Genomic DNA, 14,727 nt, shown 5'->3' on the forward strand with positions numbered 1-14,727 from the left:
CTGATGTCTGTGTATTAGGAGAGGTATGTGTGTCCTGATGTCTGTGTATTAGGAGGAGAGGTCTGTGTGTCCTGATGTCTGTGTATTAGGAGGAGAGGTCTGTGTGTCCTGATGTCTGTGTATTAGGAGGAGAGGTCTGTGTGTCCTGATCTCTGTGTATTAGGAGAGGTATGTGTGTACTGATGTCTGTGTATTAGGAGGAGAGGTCTGTGTGTCCTGATGTCTGTGTATTAGGAGGAGAGGTCTGTGTACTGATGTCTGTGTATTAGGAGGAGAGGTCTGTGTGTCCTGATGTCTGTGTATTAGGAGGAGAGATCTGTGTGTCCTGATGTCTGTGTATTAGGAGGAGAGGTCTGTGTGTAATGATGTCTGTGTATTAGGAGGAGAGGTCTGTGTGTCCTGATGTCTGTGTATTAGGAGGAGAGGTCTGTGTGTACTGATGTCTGTGTATTAGGAGGAGAGGTCTGTGTCTCCTGATGTCTGTGTATTAGGAGGAGAGGTCTGTGTGTCCTGATGTCTGTGTATTAGGAGGAGAGGTCTGTGTGTACTGATGTCTGTGTATTAGGAGGAGAGATCTGTGTGTCCTGATGTCTGTGTATTAGGAGGAGAGATCTGTGTGTCCTGATGTCTGTGTATTAGGAGGAGAGGTCTGTGTGTAATGATGTCTGTGTATTAGGAGAGGTCTGTGTGTCCTGATGTCTGTGTATTAGGAGGAGAGATCTGTGTGTACTGATGTCTGTGTATTAGGAGAGGTCTGTGTGTCCTGATGTCTGTGTATTAGGAGGAGAGGTCTGTGTGTCCTGATGTCTGTGTATTAGGAGGAGAGATCTGTGTGTAATGATGCCTGTGTATTAGGAGGAGAGGTCTGTGTGTCCTGATGTCTGTGTATTAGGAGGAGAGATCTGTGTGTAATGATGTCTGTGTATTAGGAGAGGTCTGTGTGTCCTGATGTCTGTGTATTAGGAGGAGAGGTCTGTGTGTCCTGATGTCTGTGTATTAGGAGAGGTCTGTGTGTCCTGATGTCTGTGTATTAGGAGGAGAGGTCTGTGTGTCCTGATGTCTGTGTATTAGGAGGAGAGATCTGTGTGTAATGATGCCTGTGTATTAGGAGGAGAGGTCTGTGTCCTGACGTCTGTGTGTCTTGATGTAGGCTGTGTGAACATACCCTCACGGTCTTAAATTTACATAACCGCACTAGACCGGGTAGGCAGAAAATTAGCCAAATTTATCACAGTGGTGCTCGCTGTAGAGAGATTTGGCGCTTCTTGCCAATTTCTCTTCTTACGCCACCTCTTGAGTAGCTTAGTAGCAATTTTAGCGCAGTTTAAGACGAAGCCACGTCCCCTTTTCTAGACACTTTTCAAAACTTGTTAGTGAGCGCAAAAAACACATTTGTGGCAAGGCAAGTAAGCCGGTTGTTTAGGGAAAATTGAGTTTTCTGAATTTTGGCGCATTTAGTAAATCTCTCCCGTCTCCTCATTTAAAAACTGGCCAAAAAAAAACAAAACTGTCTTTATTGCCCATAGCAACCAATCACCGTACAGTTTTCATGTTTCACGGACAGTTTAAAAAATAAAAGCTGAGCTCCGGTTGCTATAAGCAACAATACCAGTTTTTCTCTTAGGCCCTGTTCACACCTACATTGATGGCTCTGTTAGGCCACTTTTACACTGGCCGATGATCGGACAAACAAGCGTTCATAGGACTGATCTGCTCGTTTTCATAGCCAACATAATGGTCGCTAGATGGCAGCACATCTCTTTGTGTAAATAGGGATACATGCGGCCGATATAATGGAAATGTATGGGGATGAGCAATCGTAGTAACAATCGCTCGTCCCCATACATAACCGATCATTGGTCCTCGTGAAAGTAGCAAACAAGCGCTGATCACTGAGCTGTTTTATCGATCGGCGCTCGTTTCCACAGCCCATATCCAAGCCTTCATCACTGATTCCCTCTCTGCTCATTTCCCCTGCAGCGGCCACTACAGGGGAAATGTAGTATTACATGGGAAGAGCTGCTGCTTTTCTTTGGCTTTTAATAGGGGGCTACTAAGCGGGGATACCCCTCTATGATCTCTGAGAATATACACGAACCTTTTCCTCTCAGCAGTAATACTCAGACTCTAAAATCCTATTAATGTACAGAGCACGCGGTCCTGGGTACAGTGTGGCCGGGGGCACACGTCATGACATCTTCAGCATAGGCTGCGCACCTTCTGTGCCCTAATTAAAGCTGTAGTTAGATCGATGGTGACAAAGGACATCTGACAATATAAATTGATTAGAATAGGGGGAGGGGGCGGGTGTAGAGTACAGCCGGGAATCCTTTACCCAACAGAAGTGATTGTAAGGCCCCATTCACATGCTGCAGATTTTGTTGCAGTATTTTCTGCGACTGAAAAACCGTTGCATTTATCTGAACGGAACTTGCAGAAATGCATGCAGCTGCTGCAGAAACAACCGCATTCAGATGCATGGAACTGATTTTCAGCATGTGAATCCACCCTAATGCATTTGAGTTTACATCGGCCTTGATCACACAGTGCTGATTTGCTGCAGATTTTGCAGGTATATTTTAAGACAAATCCAGGAATGGAGTCTAATAGAAGAAATAAATAAAGGAAGACCTTATAGGTCTGCTCTCCTGGATCAAGTTCTGGTTTTAACTTGAAAAATGCATGTAAAATCTGCATAAAACCTGCACTGTGTGAATAAGGCCAAAAGGGGGGTCATAGACATTAGATATTTATTGTCAAATCCAGCCAGTGATGGTGTGATCTGCTTATTCTGGTAGACCATACATGTTGTGCTGTTTATGGAGTTTGCCCGCTTGTCCATTGATGTCTGCTGTTGGGGAACGGGGGGATCGGACAGGAACCCTTGAGATGAGCAGTGCCTAACAGACGCTTATCTCGCCCTATCCATAGAAATAATATATCCATTCAGAAGGAGTTCGAAAGATAGATGCTGGATAAACGATTGTCTATGACCACTGTCCAAATGTTTTTTTTGTTCAGATAAGATCAAGTTTGGATTTTATAGATTGCTGACCGTTTGTTCGATAATCACATTGATTTTACTCGAGTGAGATGTGCTCGTCTTCTTGTGACAGCCAGTTATACTCCTAACCTCCTCTTCTTCCTGTAGCTGGATCCAGGAAGTCACCAGCCATTTTTAGAAACCGTGGACACATAATTTAGTTACAGAGTCACCCAAGCTTTATAAATATGCACAGTCCCTGCTCTCTCTCTTTTCTCACACTCTCCTCACTGTGTGGCTCACCCTGCATTGCCTGATCTGTTCAGTTACTGTGTGGATCTCAGGATTGCCTAGAGTGACACACTGTAACAAACTGCAGGAAGAGGAGGGGTTTTCAGCATCTCTACACTTATGAGAGTTGTTTTTGTTTCTTTTGTTTTTTTTTAACATAAATCTGACCTACAAAGAGAGAAGTAGAATTGAAAACTTTATATCGCCTCTTTTTCACATTCACCTCTGCAATTTTCTGTTTTTTTTTTGTTTGTTTTTTACGAAAGTCAAAGCGGGAACACAGCAAGGAACAGAGCACCTATTGACAGGCAATGTATTGCAAGCAACAAAATGAGCTACGTAGAGAAAAGAGGAAGAGAGAGCAGGGGCTATGCATTTCCATGAGACTCTGTGACTATTCGATACGAATATAGTTTAAAAAAATCACTGCTGTAGCTTAGTTACTTCTTAGAGCCAGCTACGAGCGGTCAGGAGCATTACCACCTGAGACAGGAAAAAAAAACTGTATACCGTTTGTGCTATAGATCATATATGTAGAACATGGACTGCTGTCCTGCAAAGCTTACACTCTAATATGTGCAGGAGAAAGACGCAATACAGAGACGGAAGCCTTTCTCTAAAGATAACACATGTCAACTAATAGACAGGTGGCCAGGACTAGAGAGATCACTAGTGGAGAATGTACGATGACTGGAACTTTAACCTCCTCTTATTTTGGCTCGGAGCTGCCGGTGGCCTTCACTCAAGTCTGTGTAGTAAATTGCAGCTGCTTCATCGTGTACAATATATTAGTATATTACTATTCTATTTATCGCAGTGCCCAATTGATAACGATTAGGATGGGTGCAACTTTCTAATATTTATTTACCACATCCTGAATCGCTATTCCCTCTCACTTGCTGTCTCTGGGTCATATGTTATTAACATAAGGTTCCCTTTGCCGTCCTGATAGTTTTTCCCGAACTGTGCTTGGGCTGCAGGAAAAGGTTTTTACAGTTTAGTCTGAGCACAGCTAGAGCCATGATTTTTGTTTCTTGTTTTAAAGCCAAGAATCCTGAAAGCCAAGACCAGGATCATGACTCTAGAGTCGGTTGAAGTGGATGCTGCATATACTGTACTTACAACTCTCACTTTAGCCTGTGTGACTAGAGGGGGGAATCGGGGGACGTGCTGACAGCCTGAAGGGACAGGAGGGTGATCTGTTATCCTTCTCCTGTCCCTTTATGGCTGCAGATGACCCCAGGTGGAGGGGTAACATGGACTTTTGCTCATGATATCACTCACTTTATTAATCCAAGAGCGTACTTGCTCTCCGATTGCCAAACATGGTTTTTTTTTCTATTTCTTCTACTTTACGACCCAAGAATTTAACCTCTCAGATGCCGCCGTGGTCAATGCTGACTGAGGCACCTAAGTGATTTCACAGAAAAAAAACTAAAAACAATTAAAAAAAATGCTACACATAGTTGGTATTGCCGAATTAATAATAACCTGCACTATAAAATGAATGTTCTGTATCCCGCACGGTAAACACCATAAAGAAAAACAAAAAGACAACGCCAGAACACTGTTTTCTGTTCATCTCGCCTCCCAAAAACAGGAATATAAAATTATCAAAAATGTCAAATCTAGCCAAAAATTGTACCAATGAAAACTACACGTCATCCCGCAAGGTACAAGCCCTAATAATTTTGTAAATACGTTTTTTTTTATTCTGTAAAACATATCAAACTATATAAATTTGGTGTCGTTCGAATCATAACCAGCAGTCGAATAACGTATAACATATAGTTTAAAAATAAATCCAAAAAACAATGGTTTTTCCATTTCCCAACCAACAAAAGCTCTTCACTACAATATATGTACCCCAAAACAGTTTTGACAAAAACTTCAACTCGCCCCTCAACATACAAGGTTTCATAAGCTACGTTGAGGAAAAAAATTAAATAGTTATGACTGCAGGAATACATAGAGCCCTGTGTTCTCCTGCCATAGAGTTACCTGGACCTTTCCAATAACAGCCACTAGGGACAGGGTACAAGGTTTAACTTTCTAGTATGCACCTTGTCCCAATTCTCCCTTTTCTCCGCAATCTTGAGATTTGAGGGTGGGGGACCTGTGCCCTCTGCAAGCCTTGGCAATATTGCAGGTGGCAGAATTGAGGTGAGATGCAAAAATAGGAAGTTGCACCTAATCTCGGTTGCTCCCTTTAAAATGTGCATGTCCCCTTTAAGAGAGGCTTCCTAATTTTCTCCTGTACTCTGACCTGTCGAGAAAAAAACATCACTGGAAATCCCCTTTAAAATTGTTAATAGTAGTAAATATTGTACGGTGGGAATTTCTATTTCATGTCTCACTCTTTTTGAAATCCAAATAAATCCATTCATGATACTTGTCTTAGTTACATAAATAATAACTAAAGTAATTAAAATAATATTCACTCGAACATTAAATTTTTGAACTTGCCTTGTGTCTTCCGGTTCCGGTAGGCACAGGTGTTTTAGAGACCCAATTGGTACACATACACCGAATATAAACATCGGGTTAGACTTGGACATTTACACATGCCATGATGAAGGACACTGCATGTGTCTGAAACGCGTAGGCGAACTACAAATGCGATCACCCTTTTCCACTTTGATTTACAATTTTAAAATTTGTTATATAAGAATTTGAACCGTGAATCCTGTTATTCATGCACAAGCGCTGGATCATAGTCTCTTTTTTTCCAGTAGTAAATATTACTCGTAGTTCTAAGTTCTAAGGCCCCATTCACATCGCGTTTGTGCTAACGTATAACTTTTATATATAAACGTAATAAAAAACAGACGTAAACAGAAAATGATACACGTGTTTATACGTTTTCAATGCTCCACGTTTTTATTTAAAAAAAAAAAACGTATACGCCCGGCCGATAGCACAAACGCGATGTGAATGGGACCCAAGTCTGACTGTGCCTTCCTAGTCCCAGTATAAATGACACAAAACGTTCTATTTTCAGACTTATTTGCACCATGTTAAAGGGGATCTCCGCTTCAGATATCTTTTCCATATGCCCAGTTAGGGTTTATGGAGGTAATAGAGGAGGGTCCCCCATTTAGAGCTTCTGGCGGTCCTGGGGCATCTGTATTTGCCCATGGATATCATTGGGTGCCATGTGATAGAATGAGGATTTGCGAGGAGTTTTTCCTTGATAATCAGTGTGTTGGAAAATGTGTCCCAACCGCACAAAATCCCCCATCCTGCCATCGTCAGCTGACCTAATTAAAAGGGGTTTTCCGCACTGGACCCCCAGTTAATACATGAGCCCACAATTGGATTTAGGAAAGGAATATAGTATACACTTGAGAATAGGAGGTTGTCAGTATCTGTATTTGCTCCCATTATCTTCAGTTGTTGTATGGTTAGTGACTCACATTCCGGTCTGTCAGCACATTACTCGCTGCCGGTGTCGCCATTATTTGGTGACGGACCACCCGATAGGAGGTTGTGGTCATCAATCTCTGTTGAGCTGCTGCTCCGTGTCCTAACTATAAACTATACCATGAAAGGTTTGTCCCCACCTTACGTCAATAGCGTCCCCATCTGTCACCTTGTAGGACAAACACGTCATCCTGCCTGTGTGCGGAGTTTGTATGGACGGAGATCTGTACAATGGGAATTTATTCCTTTTCCAGTTCTGTATTTCTTGTTCAAAGAGAAACTTCTTTTAGGTGGTTTCAGGGATGAGAATATGGACGGTGGTATTTTTCCTTTATCATATAGTGGAAGTGAAAACATTGTATATAGATATCGTGCCGAGAAGCCTATAACATACAGTATATGGACAAAAGTATTGGGACACCTACACATGACACCTATAGGAGCTTTGATGAGATCCCATTCTAAATCCATAGGCATTAATATGGAGTTGGTCCCCCCTTTGCAGTAAAACAGCTTCCACTCTTCTGGGGGCTTTCTACAAGATTTTGGAGAGTGTCTGTGGGAATTTTTGCCCATTTATCCAGATGAACTTTTGTGAGGTCAGACACTGATGTTGGGGGAGGGGACCTGGATCACAATCCCCATTCTAGTTCATCCCAAAGGTGTTGGATGGGGTTGCGGTCAGGTTTCTGTGCGGCCATTCAAGTTCTTCTAGAACAAACTCACCAAACCAACCAGCCATGTCTTTATGGACCTTGGGCACTGGGCACAGTCATGCTGGAACAGAAAAGGGCTGAACCCCAAATTGTTCCCACAAAGTTGGAAACTACAATTGTCCAAAATGTCTTGTTATGCTGAAGCATTAAGATTTCCCTTCACTGGAACAAAGGGACCGACCCCTGAAAAACACCCCCACAGTATCATCCTTCCTCCACCAAACTTTACAGATGGCACAATGCAGTCAGACAAGTAACGTTCTCCTGGTATTCACCAAACCTAGACTCATCCACCAGACGGCCAGATAGAGAAGCGTGATTCATCACTCCACAGAACACGTTTCCACTGCTCCAGAGTCCAGTGACGGCGGCTTTATACCACTCCATCCGACGCTTGGCATTGTGCTTGGTGAATTAACGAGGCACTGTCACCAGAATATAAATGCCCTATCTCCTATATAATCCGATCGGCGCTGTAATGTAGATAACGGTGGTTTTTATTTTGAAAAATTATCATTTTTTAGCAAGTTATGAGCAATTTTACATTTATGCTAATTGCTTTCTTAATGCCCAACTGGGTTTTCTTTAACTTTGGTCAGCATCATACACTCCTCTTTACAACACCCACTTGCTCAAATCAGCTGTAACGACGGGGGTAGGGAAACGAACAAGTGAGCCCTAATCTACCCGCCACTCTGTCCCTGCCTACTTGCAACGACCCGCCCTAGGCGACGGGGTACAACTGGGCGGCGGTCCCTACGCTCAGTAAGTGCACGAGACAAACATACAAGGGAATACAAAGCAAAGGGAAAGGGGCAGTTGCCTACGGCAACACCGTGAGCAACCAGAGTGGTGAACGAGCCAAGTCAAACTAGGAGAGCACGAGGTACCAAACGCAGAGCAGGAGAGTAGTCAGTAAGCCAGGGTCAGTATGGAGCAGGATCAAATAGTAGGAGCTGTAGCTGGGCCAGGAAACCACACGGAAAGAATCACAATCAAGGAGGAACAGGAAAGGCAGGCACAAATAGACAGAGGGTGGGAGCTAGCTGAGTCTGGCCCGGCTGCGATAGGCTCTCCCACTCCTAAGCCTGCCAGCCTGAGTGGTGGAAGCTGGAGTCAGTCTCAGAGACACAGACTCAGGTGAAGACTGATTATCTATGGGCGTTAACCCCGAAGCTGTGCCTGGCAGATCCTTTACATCAGCGTCATATACTTCTCTCCATTCATACTCAGCACAGCGTGATCTAGCGAGATCACGCTGTGCTGTCACATACACCCCCATTAACTTTCCTCAAGTGTCTTGACAGTGAGTGGACGTCACCTCCAGCCAGGATGCGATGTCTATTCACAAAAGTGAAAAAAACGCCCAGTTGGGCATTAAGACTCTAATTGGCATAAATCTAAAATTGCTCATAACTTCCTCAAAAATGATTGTTTTTCAAAATGAAAAGCAGCGTTATCTACATTACAGCGCCGATCGGAAATGTAGGAAATAGGACACTTATAATGTGGTGACAGAGCCTCTTTAAGGCTGGCACGCAGCTGCTCGGCCCTCATACCATGAAGCTCCCGGGGCACAGATTTTGTGCAGATGTTCATACCAGTGGAGGTTTGGATTCTGCAGTTATTGAGTCAGCAGAGCGTTGGTGACTTTTATGCGCCTCAGCACTCGGCGTCCCCGCTCTGTAATGTTACGTTGTCTGCACTTCATGGCTGAGTTGCGGTTCCTTCCCCTTTAAAATAATATCACTCACAGGAGTTGATGGTGAAATATCCAGGAGGCGTCCTATTGCAGGACCGCGCTGGAATTCAGTGACCTCTTTACAACGACCCATTCGATCACAAATATTTGTAAAGACGACTACATGGCGAGTGCTGGATTTTATACACCTGTGGCAATAGGACTGAATGAAACACCTGAATTCAGTGATTAAAGGACGAGTGTCACGAAAAAAATATTTTTTATATCAATTTGCTTTTAGTGTTTTATTAAAAAATGTTTTATTTATTTGTGTTTTGTGTTTTACTTATTTTTATTTTTTAACTTTTTCTCGTCTATGGGGGCTGCCATTTTTTTTTCCATCTCTGTATGTGTCGATTAACGACACATACAGACATGGAATACGGCACATACAGCCCCATAGTGAATGCGAACGGGACCCGTTCCATCCACTATGCTGTACGCCGTCTGTGTGGGAACGGCGCATGCGCCGCTCCCACACAGTCCAAATTGAAGGTCTTCGGCCGAGCAACGTCCGGGGCCATTTTCTTGTGGACCGGAAGCCGCGGCCGGACAGTAAGATTACTACTTCCGGTCGCGGCTTCCGGACTGTGTTCTGAAGCAAGCACTTGGAGCGGAGGGAGCTGACAGACGGGAGGGAGCGGCAGCAGGAGCAGGTAAGTTAGGTCTGTGTATGTACGTGTTTTACTGTGTGTTTACTACTGTATGTAAACCTACTACACTGTGTATTCGCTCAAAAAATGGCGACACACAGTGTAGGAGGTTTGACCGTTCAATCCCCTCGTTTCTCCCGGCACTAGCCAGGATAAGGGAGGGGGGATTCTGTGAGCTCACTAGAGCGAGTGTGTATTCTCAAATTTTGCAGCATAAAGCAATGTGGTTGCTTTACCACATGCCAATGCTGCAATTTTGGGAATTGCTCCATCTAGTGACCAGCACTGGGAAATGTTATAAATTAGAACACTAACTGTTTAACTAAAAAAAAATTAAAAAAAATTCTAGCGACACATTCCCTAATTTTGTCCATATAGTGGATATAGATATGTGGTATAGTTAATACTTAACCAGCAAACAATCATTGATCAAAACCACATGTATTTATTTGACTGGGCTGGTAGCTAGACTAAGGCCTTCTCATATGGGCCTTTGCAATCTTAATTTCCTAAAATGCTTTGTGCTGCTTGGTACCCCCTACTCCTTTTAATGCATATGACCTTCCACTTGTATCTATCCCCTGTCACATGGTCACTGCCCCCCACAACATCATCATCACATTCCTCCCCTGAAAAACTCTGTGCTGACAATTCTCCACCCACTATTATTCTGTGACCTACTTAGACTTCATTCCCCTCATTACGTTTCTATGTGCTTTCATGTTTTCACTAACCTAACCTTATGAGTAGGTCACTGCCTCCGATAAGATCAACACACTCTTCTGCTGCTGTCATCGTTCCCATCATTAGATTGAGACACCGGAACAAGCACTAGATCTACAGTAACGGTCCATAAAGGTCAATCTGAACTTGATCCAACACCATCTTAGGACTGTGTACATGTATATACCCCATTCCCCTTTATCTAGGGCCCTGGCTGTATAATGTCACACAGGTTTTTGTTTCCTCTTTACAGCATAAGTCTCCAAAGTTCATTTAGACTTTTGAAAGAAAATGTATCGTTCCTACTAAAAAGAACGCTTTCACTTCCCTGTGCTGCTGCTGCTATCTGTATGACTCCACTATATGTCAGGGGGCCTCTGGGGGTACGCACATTGATTAACTATATCAGGACATGGAACTGGTTATATGAGTTTCTATTAAAACAAGGAGCTTCCTCGTATTTCTTCATTTGAGAGTCCCCCAGTCGTATCAGGGGGCTGATAAGAACGTTGCCCACCATGCCCACCATGCCCACCATGCGCCAGGCTGCAGAACTAGTGGCATACAAGAGGAACGCTCCACCTGGAATTCTAGGCCCTGCAGTTCTACAAAGACTAGGACTGAGAATATAGAGTAAATGGGGCAAGCTTTAGAGCCGATGCCCCTCAGGGTGTAGGCCGCGAATGTGCTTGACGTTGTTTGGGCCCCCATCCACATACTAGGATCTGTTGTAATTAAAAGATGTTCGGAAATGAATGTCCAAAAGAGATTCCATACATTTAATTTTTATTCCAGATTGCTTAAAATGTCGAGACATGAATGCGACAGATGGTAATGATGTCATTGATGGTATAGGTCAGACTTGATGGCTGCTACCCCAATGACCCCCCCCCCCACACCTACAGTTGCCGGCATGGCTCTGATTTGGGAGTGGTACTGATCTCTTCTCTGGGCCCATCATTCCAAGCATTGGTGGGGGTTCAAGCTGTCAGACCAGGGCTGGAAAATTTGGGCAGATACCATGGCCCACTGGGTTCTGGGTAAACATGCTCTCTACTTGTCAAGCTGTGGGTGGCATAGTTGGTGGTCCACACTGACTCTTTTGCCCAACGGTCCACATGCACCTGGCCATGAGTAAGACCCACACCAAATAGACACTGATTTCCTGCTGACTATATAGTGCCAACATATTCCACAGCACTGTACAAAGATTGTCATCACTCCCTATCCCCATTGGGACTTCCAATCTAATTTCCCTATCCTTCACACGCTAGCACCGATCTTATATAACCATTAATCTATTTGTATGTTTTTGGAAAATGAGAGGAAACCCATGTAAACCCGGGAAGAACATACAATCTCCATGCTAATCTTGTCCTTGGTCCGGACCGAATCCAGGACCCGAGAGCTTCAAGCCAACAGTGCTAAACCCCTGAGCCACCGCGCTGCCCCAACGTAGAAAGAAAAATATGGAAGCAAAAACTATTATTGCCCCGTTGTCTTCCATACTGACCAAAGGACCTTATTCCATCCATTAGAGGTAATAGGACAACAGATAGAAAAACGGATGCGCCGGACCACATTTTTTTTGGTGGATTTTTTTGGGGATGCCCCCTATGTTCGGTATCTTTGTAAAAATCCAGCCTCATAGTTTTTTTCGGTCACCATGCAGCTTCCACCAGTGGTGAGAAGTATCTTTATCTCTCCCTTCACGTCACGGATCCTGGGTGTCTTTTGTAATCAAGGAAATCCATGTGCGCACTTTATTAATCTCCAGTTGTAGAGGAATAAGCTGGCAACCCCTCTTAGCCAGACCTTTCTGTGCCATTCTCTATGGGTTGGGGACTCGTGGATTAGGGGAATCCTATAAGATTAATACAGGACAACCTGCTAATCCTATTACCTTCGTAATTTTCGTGTGTCACTGAGACGTAAGAGGGATCTCGTCCCTCCCCCCTGAAATCCCTTCTCTCTGACGCAGACCTGAGTGTTTAGCTGTGACAGTCAATTATGCGTCTCGTTGTCTGGTCGGGTGACTGCCGTCCCCAGCTTCATCCTAACCTTGTGGCAGTATGGCCGGTCACTGTAACTGCTTCATTTCTGGACTCTGTGTTGGTCAGTGTGGACGTCATGCTGTCTGGGATTTGTAGTTCAACAGATGGAAAGCAGCAAGATGCTTCGTCCAATAACGGAGTAATCAGGTGATGATGCTGAAGTCTATGCTATGGGACAAGGCTCTGATCAAGAAAGCAGCGTCCGCTATGGCAACCAATCTGATTGCAGCTGTCATTATAAAAGTTGGAGTTGACTTAAGAAATTTATATAAACATCTGATTGGCCATACTGGGTAAGACGGCTGATTTTGGTGTATGAGTTTTTATATATGGAAGGGATTCTTTACTGTAAGAGCAGTGAGACATTTAAACGCTCTGCCACACAATGTTGTGATGGTTTATTTCTTGAGTGACTTTATTAGGGGCCTAAGTGTCTTAGAAAGTAATAATCTCTGTATTGGATTTATGCTGACCCCCATATTGGAGTCGGGAAGCAATATCTTGCCCAATTGTTTTGCCTTTCCCTGCAGGGCAATAGGTTAGATTTGATGGATATGTGTTTTGTTTTAACATTACTATGATTTTAACTATGTACAGGGGTGCAACTATAACTATATGGGGTGCATGTTATTATTTTAGTTGTAAATGTTGTTGTTCTAGTTCTATATATTTTTATCTTATTGTTATGATTATTATGACTTCATGATATTTAGTTATTTAAATTGTAGAGATTATTATTATATATATTTTATTTTTACTTGCATTTTGTTATGATTTTGAGTGGTTATTTTAGTTGTAACTGTTATATTTGAGTTCTAGAGATATTATTATTGTTGTCGTTTTTATTATATTTTTTTTTTTAGCTTATTGTTATGACTATTATTGATATTATTATTAGTTGTTATATTTAAATTCTAGAGATTATTTATTATAATTTTTTATTTATTTTTTATTTGAGTTTTGTTATGATTTTGGTTATTTTAGTTGTAAATGTTGTAGTTATTATTATTATTATTATTATTTTTATTATTGTATTTGGGTTCTAGGGCTTCTTGGTTGATGACCAGGAAAACCACTTGGATCTAAATCAAGTTTAGTAGAACTGAGGGATATCCAGATATTGCTGCCATAATAGACATTAAAATGTTTCCATATTACGTCCGTCTGACTTCTGACTGGATCTATAGTATTTTTCTACAATTTTATTGGTTTTCCATTCCTATCTATAGTTAAACAATTGGTGTATACGTTTCCTGTACTGCAAGTTCATAGGTGACATTCACAACAAGGTCGCTGTGTCCTTGTGTAAACACCTCTGATTTGTAGGAGGGTGTAATCTATTATACTGTTAATAATTAGGTTTCTTGTTCATTCATCAATGTTAAGTATTGTATGTGCCATGTACATATATTCGCAGCACTATGGAGACTGGGTGTGTATGTCTAACTAATGTGGCGTCATTAATTATTAGGGTACGTCCACACACCTAACGTAAACCCTGCAGGATTTCTGTGCGTAAATTCTGCAGCGTTTTCGCAAGAGAAATTTATGTTCTGCAGACTGAGAATCCGCCTCACAAGACCATTTCTGTCCGCACACGGACAGATTTACATGCGTTTTTACGTGCGTAAATCTGTCACGCTCGTGAGACTGTAGCCTTAGGCTACAATCAAAAGTTGTGGAATTTGATGCGTAAAATCCGCCTCAAAACTGCAGATACACGCAGGTAAAATCCGCACATAATATTGCATTTTTTTGTTTGGTTTTAGGTGCAGAGTTTACATTTTGATGCGGAAACAGGTGCAGATTTTATGCTGCAGACTTTGGTGCATTTTGTTATAATTTTGTCAGATACGATTCTAAGACTGACGGAAACGCAAGATAAAATGACACACTGTGATTTTGAAAATCCGCACTGCAAGTTAATTTATGTGCGGAAATATTCAGCAATGTGTAATGATTATTTGAAGTCTCATTTACTTTGCTCGTATTTTATTACTCTGCAGATTTGCCACAAGAAAATCCGCTCCGCAAACCGCACGTAAAACGCATTGTGTGAATGTTTCCTTAGACTTACCCTAATGACACTTGCATTCGTTCTCTGCCATCCTCATCTGTTATTGCCAGGTTCAGTTTAGTTTGG

The 14,727-nt window shown here is 42.6% G+C and overlaps 1 protein-coding gene across 3 annotated transcripts in view; it reads left to right on the forward strand.

Annotated features, from left to right (window-relative positions):
- Nucleotides 1–14,727, forward strand: part of PDE4A (phosphodiesterase 4A) — a 473,381-nt gene that overhangs the window by 396,614 nt on the left and 62,040 nt on the right. The gene's annotated exons all lie outside the window — the stretch shown is intronic.

This window comes from Rhinoderma darwinii, chromosome 3 (genome assembly GCF_050947455.1).
Source record: "Rhinoderma darwinii isolate aRhiDar2 chromosome 3, aRhiDar2.hap1, whole genome shotgun sequence".
NCBI lineage: Eukaryota > Metazoa > Chordata > Amphibia > Anura > Rhinodermatidae > Rhinoderma > Rhinoderma darwinii.